General features: G+C 38.2%; 1 pseudogene; it reads right to left on the bottom strand.

The window, feature by feature from the left end:
- Window positions 1-1903: 1903 nt before the first annotated feature.
- On the bottom strand, window positions 1904-2524 carry LOC114026739 (annotated as a pseudogene).
- Window positions 2525-10592: the final 8068 nt, after the last annotated feature.

Here is a 10592-nt window from a genome sequence, read left to right as displayed (position 1 = left end):
TACTTCCTTTTCAGTCCCCTGCAAACTGGCTTCTGACTCCATACACCATTACTTAAACTCCAAGATGGTAGCAAACTCTTAGATACTGAAATCAATAGCCCTTTTTTAGTCTTCACTTTAATCTTTGCTGATTTTGAAACTGTCTACTACCTCCTTCATTCTGACCACTTTCTCCTCAATGGCTTTCCCAACATTGCTCTCCTTGTTCCCCTTCTACCTGTTTGACTATTTCTCCCATATTTCCTTTGCTGGCTCATTATCTTCTTCCCCTGTTGGCAACCCCAAATCTCTGGCTCTCTTTTCTTGTTTATCTCTATACTCTTCCCTTAGTGATCTCATCAACTCCTATAGGATTATCATCTCCATGCAGATAACTTTGAAATCTATATATCTAACACCAGTCTCCTCCTGAGCTTCATTCCTCCATTACCAACTGTCTATAAGACATCTCATCCTGAATGTCCTAAAGGCATTTCAAATTCAGTATGTCCAAAATGGAACTCATTATATTTTCCTTCAAACTTAATCCTTCCTCTAAATTTCTCTTTTTTTCTGTTTAAGGTACAAATAATATTCCATTTTTCAGGTTTCAATGTTGGAGTCATTCTGGATTCTTTCCTCTCCTGATTTTTTCCCTCCTTCCTTCTACATTGAGCTGTTAAGCATTTATTCTATTTCCATACTAACCCTTGAATCACTCTCTTTCTCTTCATTGATATAGCTTCTGCCCTAGTTCATGTGCTCCTTACTTCCCATCTGCACTCTTATAATACCCTCCTACTGGGTCTCATTGTTTCTAGTATTCCCTCTCTGTAATGTATGCACCACCATGGCTCCCATACTCAAAAATCTTTAGTGACTCCTTATTGCTTCTTGAATTAAAAACATTAAAATAACAACAATATTTTCAGCCTGATGCTCAAAGCCGACCAAAACATGGTTCCAACCCACCCTTCTAGGCTTTTTTTTTTTTCATATTCCATTTCAGAACTCTCCATTCTAGTAACAATACTGAGAGTTCTTCCTTAGTGTGTTTCAGGATAGGGGACAGACAGGTTCTAATCCACTAATCTGTAATTGACCTTTTAGAGTCAGACACAGGGTAGACTGTTTTTTGGTTTGGTGTTGCTCAAGAGCTAGGATAAAAAAAGGGCTTAGATGTGACTTTGTTCCCACTTGAAATGAAGTTTCATTTTGAAATGTCTTCATTCATGTCAAGAAAGGAAAAATACAGTGAATTTCTTTCTCTGCTGCTACAGCCTTCTCTCCACTCTCAAAGTCACTCCCTTAGTTCAGACCCTCCTGACTTCCCACCTGGATTATTGCATCAGCCCCCAAATTGGTCTCCTCACCTCGTCTTACTCTTCCCCATCTACCGCCTTCATACAGTTGCCAAACTGATTTTCATAAAGTGCAAATCTGACCATGCCACTCACCCATTCAATAAATTCCAGTGACTCCCTATTATCTTAAGAATCAAAAATAAACTACTCTTTTTTGACATTTAAATCCCTTCACAACTTGGCTCCAGACTAACTTTCTAGGTCTTTTACACATTACTCCCTTTCACATAATCTATGGTCTAACCAAACTTTTTTTTTTTTTTTTTTTGCTATTCCTAACATGATATTCCATCTCCAGTCTCCATACCTTTGAACAGATTGTGCCCCATCCCTGGAAAGTTTTCCTTCTTCACCTCTGACTCTCAGAATGCCTAGTTTACTTAAAAATTGAGCTGGAGTGTCAACTTCCTACATGCGGCCTTTATGGTTCTTTTAGCTACTAGAACTACCCATTCCCATTACTTCATATTTATTTTGTATTTATTTATATGTTTATATATTGTATCTTTTTTTTTAACAATCTGCCAATCTATTCCATTAGAGAATGTCCAAGTTAGGGTTTATTTGCCCTTTCGGGCTTTGATCTTTCCTAGGCAGAACTCAAGCTCTTTGCTTTCGAGCATGTAGCCCTGTGCTCGGCCACACTGGCTTGGCCTCGATGCGATGCAGGCAAGGAGCTGCCCTGCTGGAACTGTTCCTCCAGAAGTGAGCTGATCTTGACATTCTTCTTTCGCTCCTCATATTTCTTCTGGATCTTCTTTGACCACTTTTTATTTAACATTTCTTCCTCCTCAGGAGTCAGCTTCGCTTTCCGGCCCGAGGGCAAGGCATAGTGGGACTCATACCACTGGCGGCTCGGGTTGCTATCGATGAGCACGATGCAATTCTTCACCAGTGTCTTGGTCCAGACCAGCTCGTTGTTGGATGCATTGTAGACCACATTAATAATCCTTGTTTTTCGGGTACAGCACTCGGAGCCCCAGGAGAAGCTGCCCACGTCCAGTCTCAGCGCCCGGTACTTTTTGTTGCCTCCTCAGATTTGGATGGTGTGGATGCGGAGGGGCCAGAACTTGGTGTTGGCCGGCGGGCAGCCCAGCTAATACTTGTGCTTTCTTGTGGTACAGTTTGTGTCTGTCCCCGGTCTTGAGGCGCTTGTGCCAGTTGTCCCGGTAGGACCCCATGGTCGGCACGAGCTGCCTATATTGTATCTTCTAATAGAATATAAGCTCTTAGAAAACATGGACTTGAAACATGTTTTAAATACCAATACCTAGCCCAGTGTCTAGCACGTAATAAGTGCTTAATAAATGCTTGTTTGCTAAATGATTAATGGCTTCATTACTTGTACTATTATTTTTTTAACCCAAGGAATTTAAATTTACCTCTATTAAATTTATTTAGTTTAAACCCTTCATTTAAGCCTATCCAGATTTTTATGTTCTCCAATGCATTAGCCATCTCTCCTATCTATGACCTCTGTACTTTCATCCAAGTTATTTACAAAATTGTTGATTAAAACAAGGTCAAAGACATCAGGGAGTGCCTCCCAGTAATCATTAGTCTATTAATCAATCCCAGCATTCATTGGATCCAGTAACTCAGCAAGATTAACTGATTGAAACAGCCAAAACCTTACGTATCCCTCGACAGCAGACCCAGATACCTCTGAACTGTTAGCAGATACTAACTAGTCCACACTAGCCACTCAACCTAACTGGGACTCAGTTCTTTCACTTTTAAAACTAAAGGAATTTGGGTAAATAATTTTAAAGGGCCTCTATCTCTAAATGTAGGGATTCTATGATTCTTTATGTATATCTTTATTTTCAGGCAGTTTCTGTTTTTTGAAAAAGGGTTCCTGGAAACCATATCTGGATGATGAGAAGATAAAATCTCAAATGCATATTTGCATTGTGTTGCAGCAAGAGGTATTTTGTTTCCTTTATCCATCCAGTAACAGCAGATCACTAAGTAAAAATGAAAAGACATTGCATATGTCTTTATTAGTCAGTGGCACATTGTATTTTAGGTTTGGAAGAGATTCCAACAGTATAGAGGTCTAATATCTCATACAGAGCATGAATTCCTTTATGACACCCTTGACAAGTGGTCATCCCAACCTCTGCTTGGAAAATTCATTCTTTAAATTCTAATGTCGTGGTTTCTTTACAAAAGTACCCAGGCAAATCATGAATATACATCCAATCTGACTTTGATTCTCAATACAATCAAGGGACAAACCCATATCCCTTCCCAGGACACCATTGGGAAAATGGGAAGTCCTAAATCTTCCATATCTTTTGAAGATCACAAAGACATTCCCTGGCCAAAAAGTTGGGGAGGAAGCAAGGAGATCAGGCCAAGAAGACGATGCTCACCTCTCCACTCCCAAGTAACTCCTCAGGGTTTTTTGATTTATGTCATACTTGATCCAATTTCTTGAAACACTGAGATACTAGATTAGCTTGATAAGTTATTGAGGAGCCCTAAGATATGACCAAGTTTCCTCAGCCCATTTGGACCCTGTACAACCTCAATGCAGATCCAAATACTTTTCATACTTAGTATAAAGCCTATGATTGATAGCTTTAGATTTATTCCCATCTCATTAATGTATCAGGGCATCTTATCATTTACTTGTGGAACAGGTGACTTTATTGAATAAATCAATCAATCTCACTCTTATGAAACTATATAAATTTCTGATCCTTAATCATTTGATAGTTACAAGGACTTTGATGGTGGGAACTTGAATTTTTAACACAAATGAATATGATGTAATATTGATCACCAAGATTTGGCGGGATAGAATTGACTTTCTTAGCTATGACTCCTGAGAAGGCAGAGGCTATAATAGCTGAAGAGGCCGTTGCCAAGATGCATTTTTATAAGGATGGACTCCCTGGATGAAGGCTGCAGTAGTTGCACTGGAAGCTGTACCCTTTATCTGGGAGACATTGCTATTTGGTCATTTTATTTCAATTCACTTCAATTCAAAGTGTGCTTATTAAGGTACTAAATCATGCAAGGCATTGTATTAGATGCTGGGGCATATAAAAGTAAAAGAAAAAGCATAATCTCTGCCCTCAAGGAAATATTTAATAATGATTGTAATACAAGTTATAGTAGAATATAACTAAGGACATTTAAATCAAACAATGGCACGAGAGTTTCAAGGAAGAATGAATCAGTTCTAGCTGGGGGGGATCTGAAGCAGTTTTGAGTGATTGTGAAGTCTAAGGTTATGACACTCTGGTAGTGGCTAAAATAAAATGAAGATGGAATTCATAAGAGTTGAGAAGTTAAAAGAACAAAGAGGCCAGCCAAGATGTTCAAAGTGTTGTCAGCATGAATATGGAAGTATCTAAGGATGATTGCAAGTGAAGAGATATAAGGAAAACTGTAAGACAAGTGTTGAAAGCATAGAGGAAAGTGAAAGAAAGCCTTGCAAAGTCATGTAGAGTAGTAGAAGCTGTCAACAGGGATTTGGAGGGAACAGTAAAATCATGTTGCATGGACTTCTTTGTGGAAAATTTATACTGACTCCTAGTAATTAACACTTCCATTTAAAAGTACACACAGGAGAACTGTTTAATAATTTGTTTTAGAATTTTATTTGGTCTGATTGTGGAGCTTGCATCTTTAGAGTTTCCTGAATCTACCCTTTGATTCCCTTTTGAAAAAAAAAATACTCTTTGCCTCTGATCAGTCTTTTGGTTCCTCTTTCTATGAATCCTTGAGGATTATTGACAATGGCTTTTCATTCATATCTGTAAGTTCTTTCACCTTGTAGGTAGACAGCTACGATGTAGTTAGAAAGAACAATGGATTTGTGTCAACTTTGCCATCTATGAAATTGGTAAGTCATTTCACTTCTCTTGGTTGAGAGTTTTTTCATCTATTAAATGAGGACAGTACTTGAGTTACCATCTTCCTGACCCCTCTTAATTCCAGAGCTTTCCCTCAGTTAACTGTTTCTTAATTATCTTGTATATACTTTGTTTGTACATATTTGTTTGCATGTTGTCTCCCCCATTAGATTGTAAGCTCCTTGAGGACAGGAACCTTTTTGGTACTTGACATATAATAAACACTTAATAAATGTTTACTGAATCAAATTGAATTAAATTGAATTAAATCTTCACAGGGAACATAGGACTTAAAGTAGCTGAAGAGTACTTAGAGATAAAATATTGGATTTGGAATTAGAAAATCACACCTCAGACATTTAGTTATGTGACCCCAGTTAATGTACCTCTCTTGAGTTTCCTCATCTATAAAATAGGATTACTAATAACACCTTTCTCACAGGTTTTTATTAGTATCAAATGAGAAAAAAGGTGGTAAAGTACTTTACAAATCAACATGGTATATGAATGTTCTGCTATTATTTTATAGATTAGGAAATTAAGACCCAGAGACTTCAAATTTATCTCTATTCTGTTCTCCAAGGCATTAGTCATCTCTCCCATCTATGACTTCTATACTTTCTTCCAAGTTATTGACAAAAAAATTGATGAAAACAAGGCCAAGTATATCACAGAGTCCCTCCCAATTGTCATTAATCTATTAGTCAACCCCAACATCCAATGGATCCAGCAACTCAGCCAAATTAACTGATTGAGTGACTTACCCAAAGTTACACAGCAAGTAGATGGCAGGGCCAATTTGTTGTAAATATCAAATAGAATTATGTGTATAATTTGTGAAGCATGATACCAATATCAGGTCTGATGATGATAATGGTATGATTTGTCAGATCTTGAAAGTCCAATCACATACATTTATTAGGTACTTTCAGGATGCAAATATATGCACATATGAGAGATAGCATGTTGAAGTGGCTAGTGAGCTGGTGTCAGAGCTAGGAATAGATCATCCTGGGTTCAAATCCCATCTCTGATGCATTATAACTGTATGACCCTGGGCAATCACTTGACTTCTCAGTGACCTAGGCAATTTCTAAAATTATAAATTGCAGATGAGGTACCAACATCTATTGCTAAAGAGAGTTTTCTTGTCTGGAAACTATTTCACCTGTATAGTTTCCTATACCAGTGAAATCATAAATCTAGTCCCTATCACTAGTCCTACTATGTGCAAAGTGTGGTATTAGAGATACAAAGGGAATATAAAGACAAAATAAAAAATGGTCCCTGCCCAGAGGGAATTTAGGATCATAGATTTAGTGCTGAAAGAGACTTGAAGACTATCCAGTTTCAATCCCCTTATTTTACAAATTAGGAACTGAAACCCAGGTAATTTGTGACTTGCCTATTGTAAAACAATTAAGTAAGTCAGGATTCAAAGCCAGCTCCTTCAAATCAAAATCCAGCATGCCTTTTACCATATTGTGTTGTGAGGGCCTACAACAAATCAACAGATAAATATAGCCATGACTTTCGAGAAAGGAAGCATATTAACAACCAGGATAGTCAGGAAAGGCATCCCAGAGGAGGTGACGAATGAGCTAAGCCTGGAAGGAATACTTGATTCTGAGAGATGAGGGGGTGGGAGAGTACCCTCAGGTACAGGTGACTTCCCATCCAAAGGCATGAAGGGGTAAATGGAATGGAATTAGGCCAATTTCACTGAAATAGAATGTGTGAAGGGGACCAATATGAAATAAAGCTGGAAAGGTAAGCTTGCAGAGGGCTTTAAATGTCACCCTGAGGAGTGTACATTTTAATTCTAGGAACAATAAGTACCTAGTAAAGATTCTTAAGCAGAGAAATAAGGTCAGATTTGTGCTTTTGGAAGATTGTTTTTGTCATATTTGTGAAGGAGAGATTGGAGGGAGAAGAGACTGGAAGCAGCAAGTCCAATTAGGGGACTGAATCTATGATCCTAAATTCCCTCTAATACCACACTTTACACATAGTAGGACTAGTGATAGAGACTAGATTTATCAATCACACAAGTGATGCATACTGAGGTCCTTACCTAAGGTGGTTATGGTCATGTTACCAGGAAGGAAGGGAGGAGACAAGCACTTTGTGCCAGGTACTATGCTAAGTGTTTTAAAAATAGAATCTCATTTTTCCTCACCACAACCCTGGGAAGTAGTAACTATTATTATACCCAATATTATTATTGAGGAATCTAAGGCAGACAGTAGCTAAGTAACTTGAGCAGTGTCACACATCTAGTAAATGTCTGAAATGGGATTTGAATTCAGGTCTTCCTGGACTTGAGTCCAGGACTTTATTCACCACGCCATCTAGCTGCCCTTTTAGTAGAAAGAAAAGTACTGTAGAATATCTAAGGACATCTTTGAACCCTAGTGAAATGTTGTGTCATCAGTTGTCAGGGAAGTGTGAACTTCCTAGTAACTCTGGATAAGTGTGGAATTGAGGAAAGATAGCAATGGACATATAGGCACTACGAGAGCTTCTTGGAAGGGTTAGGGATTGAGTATTGATAAGGATGCCTTACTGGTGAGATGATGCAGGTTGTATCATGAATAGTCAAAGCATTCAGGTGGATCTAAAGAAAGTGACACCTGCTATTAAAACTGCGCAGCCAAAACTTTGTCACAGGTGATCAATAAGCATTTGTTGAGTACTTACTGTACCAAGCACATACTGAGTCCTGAGGATACATACAAACAGAAGTTCCTGGCATCACGGAGCTAACATTCTAATGAGAAAGAGAACATGCAAACAAGTGTACATGAAATATATATATATATGTGTGTGTTTATGTATATGTATTTATGTATATGTAGTCATACATGCACACATATTAATATATACATAAACACATACATATATATATGTACATATACATATGTATATACACATTTCATTGTTGTTCAATCATTTCAGTCCTGTCCAACTCTTCATGACCCCATTTGGTTGTTTTGGCAAAGATACTGGACTGATTTGCCATTTCCTTCTCCAGCTCAGTTTACAGATGAAGACAAAAGATGTCCTAATTTATCATCACAAAAATGTCTGTCTGAGTCATTTGTCCTCTTCGAGAATGAAGGATGAACAACAACAACAGATGAGGAAATGAGGCAAACAGGGTTAAGTGACTTACCCAGGGACATACAGCTGGTAAGTAACTGAGACCAGTTTTGAATTCAGGAAGATGAGTCTTCCTGACTTCAGGTCCAGTACTCTATCCACTGCACCACCTAGCCACCCCACAAATAAATAAATAAACAAACAAATAAATAAATAAATGAATGAATGAATAGACAGATAAATCAATAAATAGATTAATAAATTAATAAGCAAATAAATAATTGAATAAATAAATACATGAATGAATGAATGAATGAATAAATAAATAAATACACCACACACACATTTATTAAGCTCCTACCAGGCACTGCTAAGTCTGGGGATATAAAAAGAGGCAAAAGTCAATCTCTGCCCTCAAGGAGCAAACAATCTAATGAGAGAGAAAATATGCAAACAAATATACACAAAGCAAACTATATACACTAAAAATAAGAAATAAATTAAGAGTGATTGGGAAAGGCTTCCTGTAAAATATGGGGTTTTAGTTGAGATTTCAAGAAAGCCAGAGAAAATAGTAGGCAAAATTGAGGAAAGAATGTATTCAGGCACAGGAGACAGCCAGAGAAATTTCCCTGAGTTGAGAGTTGGAATGTTTTGTTTGTGGAATAGCTAGGAGACCAGTGGATCAAAGAGTATGTGTTGAGAAATAAGGTGTAAGAAGATTAGGAAGGTAGGGGGAGCTTGGTTAGGAAAGGCTTTGAATGCTAAGCAGAACTTTTTGTATTTGTTCCTAGAGACAAGCTACTGGAGTCACTTGATCAGACCTGTGCATTAGGAAAATCACTTTGCTGGCTGAATGAAGAATGGGTTGAAGTGGGGAGAGACCTGAGGCAGGCAGACATACCAGCAGGTGATTGCTATAGTCCAAGCATGAAGGGATGAGGGCATGCACGAGAGTTATGGCAGTGTCGCAGAAGCAATGTTGCATAGGTGAAATAGACAGGCATTGGCAACAGATTAGATATGGGGGAGCAGTGAGAGATAGTGAGGAGTCCCCTGTAAGCCATGACCCTGGGGGACTGAGAAGATGGTGTTGCCTTCTACAGTAATAGGGAAGGTGGTGGGGGGGAAGGGGAGGAGGGTAAAGGGGGAAAGATAATGAGTTTGGTTTTGGGCATGTTAAGTTTAAGATGTCTGTTGGACATTCAGTTTGAGATGTCTGAGAGGCAGTTGGAAATGTGACATTAGAGGTCAGGAGAGAGTTTCATGCAGATTTGAGAATTATAAGCATAGAGATGGTAATTAAATCCCTAAGAAGAGGTTACAAGGCAGGAAATGAACAAGAAAGTCATAACCTCCATGCCTTAGCAGATAATTTTCTGAGTTGCCTTTTCGGTTTTGTAACCTCAGCATTATACTGGACTCCTCATTCTTCTTCATCCCACATATCTGTTCAGTTTCAAAATCCTGCTGTTGCTCTTTTCTTGACTTTCTCGTCTGACCCCTTCTTTCCCTTCCCTCATACAGCTACCACCAGTACAGGGCCTTATAACCTCTTTCTCAGATTATTGAACAGTCTCCTAATTGGTCTACTTGTGTCAAGTCCCTCCTCACTCTAGTTAATCCTCCACACTGCTGCCAAAGTAATTTTCCTTAATTACACATCTGACCATGGTGACCCTTCCCACTTAATCAACTCCAATGTCTTCCTATAGCTTCTAGGATAAAATATAACCTCCTCTGCTTAGCTTTGGAAGCCCTACAAACCTTGGCTCAATATTTCCAGCTTTATTGGACATGAATTCTCCTTCCATATTCTACAATCCCAACCAAGCTGACTATTCCTCACACAGGACATTCTGTCTCCTGTTCCGATTATGTTACACTGGCCATTCTCCATGATTGGAATGCCCATTCTCCTTACATTTGTTTTATAGAGTATCTCTATTCATTTAAGATGCAGTTCAAGCACCATTGTCTGCATGAAGCTTTCCTTATCCTCCTAAATGTTAGTGCCATCCTCCTCAAATTATCTTGCACTTAACTAATTTGTACACATTTGTGTTCATTAACTTTATGTTTATGGTTTATATATTTATATAATTGTTATTTCTCCCATTAGATTGTAAGCTCCTTGTGAATAAGAATTGTTTTTTTCTTTGTACTTGCATACCCAGCCCCTGGCATAGTGCCTAGCACATAGAAAGCACTTAATAAATACATGTTGATTGATTGATATTTATACAGTGCTTCAAAAACTTATGTAGAACTTTCCTCT

The sequence above is a fragment of the Vombatus ursinus genome, unplaced genomic scaffold, assembly GCF_900497805.2.
Source record: "Vombatus ursinus unplaced genomic scaffold, bare-nosed wombat genome assembly UNPS02014841.1, whole genome shotgun sequence".
Taxonomy (NCBI): Eukaryota; Metazoa; Chordata; class Mammalia; order Diprotodontia; family Vombatidae; genus Vombatus; species Vombatus ursinus.
This window is presented reverse-complemented; position numbering and strand designations above follow the sequence as displayed.